Below are 12,244 nucleotides of genomic sequence, written 5' to 3'. Positions count from 1 at the left end.
ACACAATGACCAGAATACAAAGACAATCTAAAAAATGGGAAAGGATATTCACCCAATACCCATCTGATAAAGGGTTGATATCAAGGGTATATAAAGCACCGGTTGAACTCTACAAGAAGAAAACATCCAACCCCATCAGGAAATGGGCCGAAGAAATGAACAGAAACTTTTCCAAGGAATAGATACGAATTACTAAAAGGTACATGAAAAAATGCTCTGCATCACTAATCATCAGGGAGATGCAGATCAAAACAACCATGAGATACCACCTCACACCACAGAGAATGGCACACATCCAAAAGAACAAAAGCAACCACTGTTAGAGAGGATGTGGGGAGAAAGGGACCCTCCTGCACTGCTGGTGGGAAAGCCCCTTTGGAAAGCAATATGGACGCTTCTCAAAAAATTAGAAATTGAGCTTCCATTTGATCTAGCAATACCACTTCTGGGATTATACCCTGGAGAAACAAAAAAATATAGTCGAAATGACATCTGCACTTATATGTTCATCGTGGCACTGTTTACAATAGCCAGAACCTGGAAAAAACCCGAGTGCCCAAGAACAGATGACTGGTTGAGGAACTTTGGTACATCTATACAATGGAATACTATGCAGCTGTTAGAAAAGATGAAGTCATGTCAACCACATGCAAAAAAATGGGCTTAGACCTCAACCTGTCACCATGCACAAAAATCAGATCAAAATGGATTAAAGACCTCAACATTAGACCACAAACCATAAGGTACATTGAAGACAAGGTCGGCAAAACCCTCCACGATATTGAAGATAAAGGTATCTTCAAAGATGACATGCAACTGGCCAACCAAGTGGAAACAGAGATCAATGGGACTACATTAGACTAAAAAGCTTCTGCACTGCAAAAGATACAGTGACCAGAATACAAAGACTATCTACAGAATGGGAAAGGATATTTACCCAATTCCCATCAGAGAAGGGGTTGATATCTATGGTATATAAAGCACTGGTTGAATTCTACAAGAAGAAAACATCCAACCCCATCAGAAAATGGGGCGAAGAATGAACAGAAACTTTCCCAAGGAAGAGATACGAATGGCCAAAAGGCACATGAAAAAGTGCTCCACATCTCTAATCATCAGAGAGATTCAGATCAAAACAACCACGAGATACCACCTCACACCACAGAGACTAGCACACATCCAAAAGAACAAAAGCAACCACTGTTGGAGAGGATGTGGGGAGAAAGGGACCCTTCTACACTGCTGGTGGGAATGCCAACTGGTTCAGCCCTTTTGGAAAACAATATGGACAATTCTCAAAAAATTAGAAATTGAGCTCCCATTTGACCCAGCAATACCACTGCTGGGAATATTTCCCAGAGAAGCAAAAAAGTATAGTCGAAATGACATCTGCACTCATATGTTCATCACAGCGTTATTTACAATAGCCAGAAATTGGAAAAAAACCCGAGTGCCCTAGAACAGATGACTGGTTGAAGAAACTTTGTTACATCTCTACAATGGAGTACTATGCAGCTGTTAGAAAAAATGAAGTCATGAACTTTGCATATAAGTGGATCGGCATGGAAAGTATCATGGTAAGTGAAATGAGTCAGAAAGAGAGAGACAGACATAGAAAGATTGCACTCATCTGTGGAATATAGAATAACAGAGTAGGAGACTAACAACAAAGAATAGTAGATATAAGTACCAGGAGGTTGACTCCATGGCTTGGAAGCTGGCCTCACATTCTGGGAAAAATGCAGCTCAGATAGAGAAGGGAACACCAAGTAAAATGTGGTTGGAGGCCACGTGGGAGAAGGGTGAAGCGTGCTGAATGTAGACGAGAGACTGAATACAATGGCCACTCAACACCTTTATAGCAAATCACAACACCTAATTAGGGAGAGAGAGAACAAAAGGGAAGACCCTGCCACAGTGGCGGGGGGGGGGGGAGCTTGGGGGGGGATCAGGGGGAGATGGGTTTGGGGGTGTGGGAGGGATGCTGGGTTTATTGGTGGTGGAGAATGGGCACTGGGTTCTCGAACTTTGTATGAGGGAAACATGAGCACGAAAATGTATAAATCTAACTGTACCCTCACTGTGACTCACTAATAAATAAATTTTAAAAAAAACGACAAAAAACAAAATTAAATAAAATGGTAAAAAAAAAGATGAAGTCATGAACTTTGCATATAAGTGGATCAACATGGAAAGTATCATGCTAAGTGAAATGAGTCAGAAAGAGAGAGACAGACATAGAAAGATTGCACTCATCTGTGGAATATAAAATAACAGAGTAGGAGACTAATACCCAAGAATAGTAGTATACAATACCAGGAGGTTGACTCCAGAGCTTGGAGCTTGGCCTCAGACGCTGGGGGAAAGTCATGCCAAATGGAGAAGGGAACACCAAGTAAATTGTGAGTGGAGATCCCAAGTGGTAAGGGAAATGTGCACTGAAAGTGGATTAGTGTCTGAACATAATGGCCACTCAATACCCCTATTGCAGACCACAACACCCAAAAGGAGAGAGAGAGAACAAATTTGAATGCCCTGCCACAGAGGCAGGATGGGGAGGGGGCTATGGGACTGGGGGTGGGAGGGATACTGGGTTCATTGGTGGTGGAGGATGGATACTGGTGGAGGGATGGGCTCCCGAACACTGCATGAGGGAAAAACAAGCACAAAATATTTGAATCTGTAACTGTACCCTCACTGTGACTCACTAATTAAAATAAATAAATAAATAAAACCTTTAAAAAATTTTAAAAAGTAAGTATCATTTGATTTCTTGTGAGCATCCAGGCTGTCACAGAGCTTTGACTACTTCAGTTCTACAGACCTTTTCTCATTGCTCTTGCTTTTCAAACATCACCCTGCTCATATATTCAGGCCAAACAAAAATGCTTTTGACCAAGACTTTGTTTTCAGTGGAGTTTAGACAAAGATACAACTTTAGTGACTTATTGTAAAGTTTAAGTACAAAGTCCTCAGAGCAGCAATAGCATCAAGTCATAATAAATTCTTTTTATTATGGTGAGGAAAGTGAGAGTCCACAAGGTTGGATATAGAATTAGGGAAAAAGTTATTTAAGAATTCCTAGAAAAGGACCAGAGTGATAGCTCAAAAAGCTATAGCACTGTGAAACCCCAACTTTGATCACCTCATTACATGGACATCGTTGTACTATTGGATGTAGGCATATCACTACTGCGGAGTCCTATACCTAAATAAGAACCCTTAGGAAATGTCCCTAAGCCAGGACTTTACAGTTGAATGTCTGTACAGTTGAATGGTCAAGTACAGTTGAATGGTCAAGTATAGAATGTGAGGGATGATCACATTTGCGGTGAAGATGTCTAGAAGAAGGTTACTTTATTTTTGTTTATGTGTTTACTTATTTTGAACTTTCTCAACACAGGGAGTATGGGAGCCACTGCCAAAGATTTACAGCCAAATGTGCTGATGGTTTAATGCTAGAGCTTGAGGATGTGGTGCTACTCAGGCCCTGCTATGTGTGTATGTGTGTGTGTGCGGGGGGTGGTATCTGGGGGCTTCCAGATCCACATGCAATAGTGTTTGGGGAGTATATGATACAAGGGGTAGAATTATGGTTGGTATATGCAATGAGGCATCTTAACTCTGCTGCCGCCCTGAAGCCATAGAAGTTGTAGTTTGAGTATCACTATATCGCTGTCATCCCGTTGATCCTCGATTTGCTCGAGCGGACCCAGTAACGTCTCCATTCATCCTAGCCCTGAGATTTTAGCAGCCACTCTTTACTTGTCCTTCACAATGGTGCTGCATTAGAGGCTCTTCAGGGTCAGGGGAATGAATCCCACCATTGTTAATGGTTTTGTCATATGCATACACCATGGGGAGCTTGCCAGGCTCTCCCCTGTGCTATGATATGTCTACTTATAAGTCCAACAGCTGTGAGCAAAAGAGTAAATATTTGTATTATTTCTAGAATAATAGTTATACAAGAGGAGAAAAGCCAGGCGCAGAACAGTAAGTAAAGCACTGTTAATATCTGTTAAGAAAGAGAAGAAAATAAAATCATATCTTCATATTTTCTTATACTGAATACAACTGTAAAGAAAACAAAAACAACAAATGGTGAACTCTAAGAGGTGGTATAAAGGTAACACTGTAAAAGGGACAAGATGAGGAGGGAGCAACAGTTCTTATGATTGTACATTTTCATTAGTTTTGTATTTCTACTAACTACTAACATTTAGGACTGAAGTGATAGCACAGCGGGTAGGGTGTTTGCCTTGCATGCGGCCAACCCGGGTTCGATTCCCTCATCCCTCTTGGAGATCCCGACAAGCTACGGAGAGTATCCCACCTGCACAGCAGAGCCTGGCAAGCTACCCATGGCATATCTGATATACTAAAAACAGTAATAACAAGTCTCACAATGGAGACATTACTGGTCCTGCTCAAGCAAATCGATGAACAATGGGACTATAGTGCTACTAACATTTAAACTATGGAAGAAATTTAATTTGAAAGAAAATACTGAAACAAAGAAGAATGATATAAATTTTAAATATATAAAGAAGCAAAGCAGGGAAATGGACGTATCTCATGGTAGCAACATTTGACTTTGACCATGAATTGACATTAACAAGTAAGGGTATTTAGGGATGGAAAGAAAGCGGTGGATCAGAAGTGACATAAGAGCAGTGGTAGAGGGTCTTTTGCACTTTGGTGGTGGTGCTGCCCTGTCACTTTGTATTGTTGTCACCGTAACCTTTAATGTTAACACTATTATTTAACAATGTTAACTCAAATACCGTTAGCAAAAGGAAGTCTGGGAACTCACACACAAACATAGATCTGAGGAGTTATATGAAGTTCTAGTGTAAATTCATGTAGTTGATATTCAGTTGCAGTGACTTTACATAAGTATATTCAGCAGAAATAGAAAAATGTATCACATGTTTCACATTATTTCCTAAACTTCCCAGACCTTCGAGTTAGCTAGAAAATTAAACAGGAAAGAAATGACCTGTGTAACTTTTGGGCTGAGAGAGGTTAAAGTCCATATTCTTCTGTATGATTATCTAGGACCACAAGCTTCAAGTTAAAGAAATAAAACATAGCAAAGGTGATGTCACTCAATTCCTCAAGTATCTAGTTGATGCCAAGGTTGACTTTTCTGCAATGAAAACAAGCATAATTTCTTATTGAACTCAATCCCAAGAATTTTGATGTTGCTTTGTTATTGGAACATAATGTAGTTTATCCTAACCAATACAATGATGAATAGCAGGTAAGCTGATGATGTGACCAAAGTGGAGTGAATAGAAAGAATATTTGGAGAGAAATGAGATCTGAGAAATAGGAACTTCAAAAAATCATTGACATTTTTCTCCCTTTTCTTTGTTGTTGTTGTGATAACCCAAGTTCATTTCCTTAGGTTGTGGTGTTTACACAAGTGCTCAGCAGTTGCACTCATTTTGCTGAGGTATTCACATATATTCTGATCATAATGCTTGCCTGGAGTCACACACATCCTTTCTAGGGATCTCATACAGGGCTGGCACTATCTTTACTTGGACTGACGCAAACTTAGCAATGTGTTGGAGACTGCACACTCCAGCAGACTGGGATGACAGATAAGCAGAGCAGTTAGTAGAGTCTCTGACCACATTAGGTGCGTGTGGTGGGACCAGGAATTGAACTCATAGCTTTATGATTAAAAGGCAGATGCATTTTATTATTGAGCTATCCCTGAGGCCTCAGCTCTCTGTGTCAGATGCAGAATGTTTCTCAGCAGTAGAGTACATGCCTAGCTTATGTGAAGACCTAGGTTCAATTCCCAGTACTACCCCCCAAAAACAAACCTGAAACCACAAACAAACAAAAATACACACCAAAAAAGCCAAAACATAATTTTAAAAAAAACTATACAAGTCAGACATCTGCATTTGAAGTGAGATTATAGTTAACTTCTTGTAAAAAGAGAAGACAAAAATGTCAAGAAAACCAAAAGTTATAATTCATTTAGGTATTTAAAACTTGTCTTTATTATGTAAAGCAGAATAATGCTTCAAAAGGGTGCTTTTTGAGAATAAAATGCTATTTCACTTCTTTCTTTCTTTCTTTCTTTCTTTCTTTCTTTCTTTCTTTCTTTCTTTCTTTCTTTCTTTCTTTCTTTCTTTCTTTCTTTCTTTCTTTCTTTCTTTCTTTCTTTAAGTTTGAGCCACATCCAGCAAAGCTGAGGGGGATAATTCTGTTGCACTCAAAAATTGTTTCTGGAGGTGCTCAGGGAATGGTATGAGATACTGGGGATTAAACCCAGGTTGGCTGCGTACAAGGCAATCCTCTACCCACTCTACTGTCTCTCTGGTCTTTCACTTTAAAATAATATATTTTATTATTATTGTTATTATTATTTTTATTTTATTAGTGAATCACTGTGAGGTACAGTTACAGATTTACAAACTTTCGTGCTTGCATTTCAGTCACACAACAATCGAGCACCCATCCCTTCACCAGTGCCCACCCTCCACCGACAACAGTCCCATCATCCCTCCATCACCCTCTCCCCGTCCCCTACACCCTGCCCCACCTCCGTGGCAGGGAATTCGCTTTTGCTCTCTCTCTCTCTCTCTTTGGGCATTAGTTGGCAATAGGGGTACTAAGTGGCCATCATGTTTGGTCTATTATCTACGTTCAGCCCGTATCTCCCATGCCGAGCAGGCCCTCATAGCACCCTTTACTTTACTTCTCTATCTGAGCTGCCTTTCCTCCCATCCCAGCATGCGAAGCTGGCTTCTAAGCTGTGTAGTAATCCTCCTGGTATTTATCTCTACTATTTGTGGGTATTAGTCTTCCATTCTGTTACTTTATATTCCACAGATGAGTGCAGTATTTCTGTCTCTCCCTCTCTTTCTGAATCATTTCACTTAACATGCTACTTTCCATGTTGATTCACCTATATGCAAATTTCATGACTTCATCTTTTATAACAGCTGCGTAGTATTCCATCATTGTAGATGTACCAAATTTTCTTCAACCAGTCATCTGTTCTTGGGCACTCGTAAACAGTGCTGCAATGGACATATAAATAACAGATGTTATTTCTACTATACTTTTTTGTATCTCCGGGATATATTCCCAGAAGTGGTATTGCTAGGTCAAATGGAAGCTCAATTTCTAATTTTTTGAGAAGCATCCATACTGTTTTCCAAAAGGGCTGAACCAGTTGGCATTTCCACCAGCAGTGAAGGAGAGTCCCTTTCTCCCCAGATCCGTGCCAACACCGGTTGCTTTTCTTCTTTTGGATGTGGGCCAGTCTCTGTGGTATGAGATGATATCTCATTCTTGTTTTGATCTACATCTCCCTGATGATTAGTGATGAAGAACATTTTTTCATGTGTCTTTTGACCATTCCGGACTTCTTCTTTAAGGAAGTTCCAGTTAATTTCATTGCCCCATTTTCTGGTGGAGTTGGATGTTTTCTTCTTGTGGAGATCACCCAATCTGACCTTTCACTTTTACTTCCTAAAAAATTTATCACTGGGGGCTGGAGCTATAATATAGTGAATAGGGTACTTGCTTAGCAAGTAGCCAACTCAATTCAATCTCTGGAGCCACATATGATTCTATGAGCCTTATGAAGACTGATCCCTGAGTTCAGAGCCAGAAGTAAGCCCTGAGCAAGTCTATTGTGGAAAAAAAATTCTAACTGGATGCAAAAGTTGTCTGTTTTAGTCTCTGTGGAAATCAATATGGAGATCTCTCCAAAATATATGAACAGAACTTAGCATAAGATCTGATTATACCACTTCTTTTCATCTACCTTTAATACACAGAAATATTTATTTGAAAGTATATATGTACACCTGTTCATTGCAGCACTTAATATAACAACCAAGTTATGTAATTAATCCAAATGCCCAACTACAGATGAATGGATCAAGAATTTGTGGCATATATACACAATGGCTTACCTTGCAGCTCTAAGAAAGAGAAAAACCATGCCATTTGCTGTGATACAAATGGTTCTAGATATTATGTTAAGCGAAGTCAGTAAGAAGGAAAGGGTAGGTACAGAATAATCTCTCTTGTATGTGGGACATAAAGATGCACAGCAAGGTAGCAAACAAGGGCCAAAGGCAACACAACAGGGCAACCAATCACACAACTGAGTTGGATGGAGGGTTGGTTGGAGGGGAGGGGCAATAGGGACCCTCTCCTCTAATTGGGAGAGAGAAGTGAATACACTGATGATGGTTGTAGTATTGGAGTTATATGCATGGGAAACCATCATTAATAAGATTGTAAATCACAGTATGTCAATAAAATAGTTCTCACTCAAATTATAACATATTATACTGCAATATAACTGTACCTCAGAACTTTATATGAATTAATTCCACCTAAAACTTTCTTAAGAGTTATATTCATGGTTTTAGAAAAACCACTCTATAGTTCATATAGTTATCTCTTAAGGGAGGATAAAATATTAGTTCAAACCAAGACTCTGAATAATATTCTCTTGTTAAACTCAATTCATCATTTATTTGATTCTAATTTTCTAGTTCTTTTAGTGTCATTAAATATGAAAGATGCCATGTGTGGATACCCTGGTAGTGGAGCTTGCCCACAATCTGGATTAGAATCCAAATGTTAATGTGGAGAAGTATGTCATGCTTTTGCTTCTTAATAAAGAGACTTATCTGAAAATTCCCAGAACTAAGTTGAAATATCATATTATGTGACTTGGAAACTTACAGTATCTTTATTGGCTTGAGTTTCTTTAAACTCTAGTCATAAAGATTCATATTTGAGATTTTAAATAACTGGGTTTATGCAAACTACCCTTGGCACCAACAATATTCTACTCTGTTTTATCACTGGTGATAGAAACTTGCTTTGGGGAAAAGTAGATATTTTTCTATTAATTGGATTCAAAGTTAATGTCTAAATATCTGTGCTGATTGGATATCTGGAGGATACTGCCAAAAGAGAAACAATGAGATGTATTCAGAGAAGACTATATTGGATGTACTCCACTCTTAGAAAAATAAATGTGGGAACATCTAATCTCATCACAGTTGGATGCATATGTTTTTGCAGATGAAGTGTAATTGTTTAAAACTCTCAGCTGTGTGTGTCTCATAAACACTAAAAACATACGCCAATTTTTGGCCTAGCCCAAGGAAGCTACAGTGACTTTAATTTAAATTTAAATACAGATTTGATGAGTTGGCATGCAGTAAAGATTAGAATATATGAGAATGATAGCACATGTAGTGTGGTGTCACAGAATTTGATAGACCAAAGAACAAGTGAGGAAAGAGAGATTTAGAAGTACTTAATGGTGTCAGTGCAAACAGCAGGGGCCAAGAATGTGGCTCAGTGGTAGAGTACCTGCCTTCTGAAGGTGAGGCCCTAGGGTCCTGGGTTCCTGAGTTTGATCTTGATATCCTGGGAATCCTGTTACTGCTGAGTATAGCATCACAAACAGGGATGGGGGAAAAAGGAGGAGAGAGGTGACAAATAAGTTTGGGATGCAGTGAATGGAGCAGTGTTATATGGGTATCTTTACTTCTGGACCTTGAAAATCCTTGAACAAAGTAATATGAATCTAGAGTCTCAGTCATGGAATGTTGTATGCATCTCTTAAAATGTTCTGAATGCAGATCTAACACCCTCCCCCACATCGCCCCATATCTCATAGGACAAGTGTTTGTAAAATAAACTTGAGAAATATTGGCATGGGTGCCTGAAATCTGTCTGTCAACTAATTATTCAATTCAGTTAAGTTATTAAGATTCCAAAAATGAAAAGAAAAAGATAGTAAGGTTCCAAGTCTCATTTTCAAATAAATAGATAATTCTGGAGGTCTTGAGGACTGAGCCTGCATTTGGAATAAATGTGATAGTTCCGGCAACCAGATCATAGGTTGATTATTCATAGCAAAGAGGAGGAAGTAGAATGCAGAGTGCAGGAGAGCTTTGAATGGCGAACATCTGAGATCAGAGAAATTTATCTCAGGTCTGGAATGGGCAAAAATAAGGTGAAGGCATTGGAATGTCACAGAGCTATGCTAAGGAGATACCAAAGGCCATGTGTGCTCTGGAGAGAAACTAACAAATCAGAGAGAGAGACTCTGATTTGCAGCTAATCTTCAAGCTTTTGGCGTTTTGTTTTTCTTCTGGGGCCATACCTGACTATGCTCTTGTCTTAGATATAATCCAGGTCAGCTGCACTATCTCTCTGGCCCTTTAATTATTTCAGTTAAAATGGTATTGCTAAAAATAATGTGAGCTACAAGAGGAATTTTAGAAAGTCCTGAGATGCCAAGTAATATATAAATAATAAGAAAAAATAAATAAATCTTTTTAGCCAGAAAAGGTTCCCCTTAAAATATCATTTTTTCTCATAAAATAGCATATTATCTTATAGAAAACATCAAAAAAATAAAAGATATTGAATAAGATAACAGGTATCCATTGTCATTGATAATCTCTCAATCTTGAAGTCCCTAAAATTTTCTTCCATGTTATTTTTTATTTTCCCCTCTTCACTTTTCCCATTTTCCTCCCTACTCTCTACTCTCCCCCTCCTTCTTAATTTGTGTAATGTTGAATAATACTAAATAGAGGCCAGGACATTTTGATGATGATTTTAATTCTTTTAGAGGCTGACAAATTCGACTCTTCATCCATTTTGTAAAACCTATGAGCAGCAAATGTCTTTCCATTTCAATAGCATTTTAAAAATCAAACAAATATTCTACTTTATTTTAAAATGGTACAGTTTCAAATTTCTATATGCATGATAATTTTATGGGAACCCAGAAACACCTGCTTATTTTCTCTGTTCTCTGCTATTGCCACACCACAAAGGCAGAGAGTAAAATTAGTGACCGACACAGTATGGTATTCAGAGCCTCAAATCTTTGCTACTTAAACCTTTACAGAAATTGGTTGCTTATCTCTGATTTATTAAGCCACACTATTTGGGATTTGGAATTTTTAATCTTTTGTTGTGTTATTATTTTACAGTTAACATCTTTGCATAAAATCTTCGCTTACTTTATCTGATTATTCTATTTGGACATTTTCTTAAAAATGGAATAACTGTGTCAAAGTGTGTGCACATTTTAAGACTCCTGATGCATCATGCCAAATTTCTTTCCAGAGAGATCATACTAAGTTATAATCCCACCAGAAACATAGAAGATTTTCTTTTTGGCAACACAATCTCTATGGTACTCTGCCTTAAAGTGTTTCAAGTTTAATACAAAAACAGACTTTTCAGCCTTGCTACTATGAGGATTTTCTGGGGGAGTTAGTTTCATGTGTTTTATTATATTTTTTCTTTTTCCTTTTTGGGACACACCTGGTGGTGCTCAGAACTGCCTGGCTCTGCATTTAGGAATCACTCCTGTCAGTCTCCTGGACCATATGGGTTGCCGAGGATTGAATCTCGGTCAGTTGCATACAAGGCAAACACTTACCTGCTGTACTATCGCTCATACACATATATATGTACATATATACACACATATATGTATATCTGTATTACTTGTATCACTTGTAGTCCCATTGATCTTCGATTTGCTCGAGTGGGCACCAGTAACGTCTCCATTTGTCCCTGTTGCGAGCTAGTGCAGCCCAAAGATATCTGCTCGCTCCAGGAACAGGAAGAGCCTCAAATTGTTCATTCAGGGATTTAACGAAGAAATCTGACCATCTAGTTGGTGGGCGGTCACGAGGTCTTCTGACATTCTGTGGAATCCAGTTGGTATCAGCTCAAGTCCAGAGGTCGTCTCTGAATCGCATTACATGACTGGCCAATCTGATTTTTGATGCCTTGGCAAACGAGACAGCATCCCTTATTTTTGACCATCGACAGAGGTCAGAACTCCGGATTCCTTCTCTCACTTGAGTGAGACATGATATTCCCAGCATAGCTCTCTCAGTTCCCCTTTGGGATACCCTAGTAGCATTCTCATCCTGCTTGCGTAGGGCCCAGGTCTCTGAGGCATATGTTAGTGCAGGAAGCACGGTGGAATCGAAAAGATGTGCCCAGAGTTGGAAGTTCTTCATTCTCTTAACCACCTCTTCGACGCTCTTGAATGCATTTCACGCTGCTCTCTTCCTCCTGCGCAGTTCTGGCACCAAGTCGTTCCTCATGTTGATTTCTCGACCCAGGTACACATAGCTGCTGCATTCGGAGATGTTCATTCCATTGAGAGCAAATGGAGCTTCAGGGACCAGTTCGTTTTCCATGA

This window comes from Sorex araneus, chromosome 4 (genome assembly GCF_027595985.1).
Source record: "Sorex araneus isolate mSorAra2 chromosome 4, mSorAra2.pri, whole genome shotgun sequence".
NCBI classification, from domain to species: Eukaryota; Metazoa; Chordata; class Mammalia; order Eulipotyphla; family Soricidae; genus Sorex; species Sorex araneus.
This window is presented reverse-complemented; position numbering follows the sequence as displayed.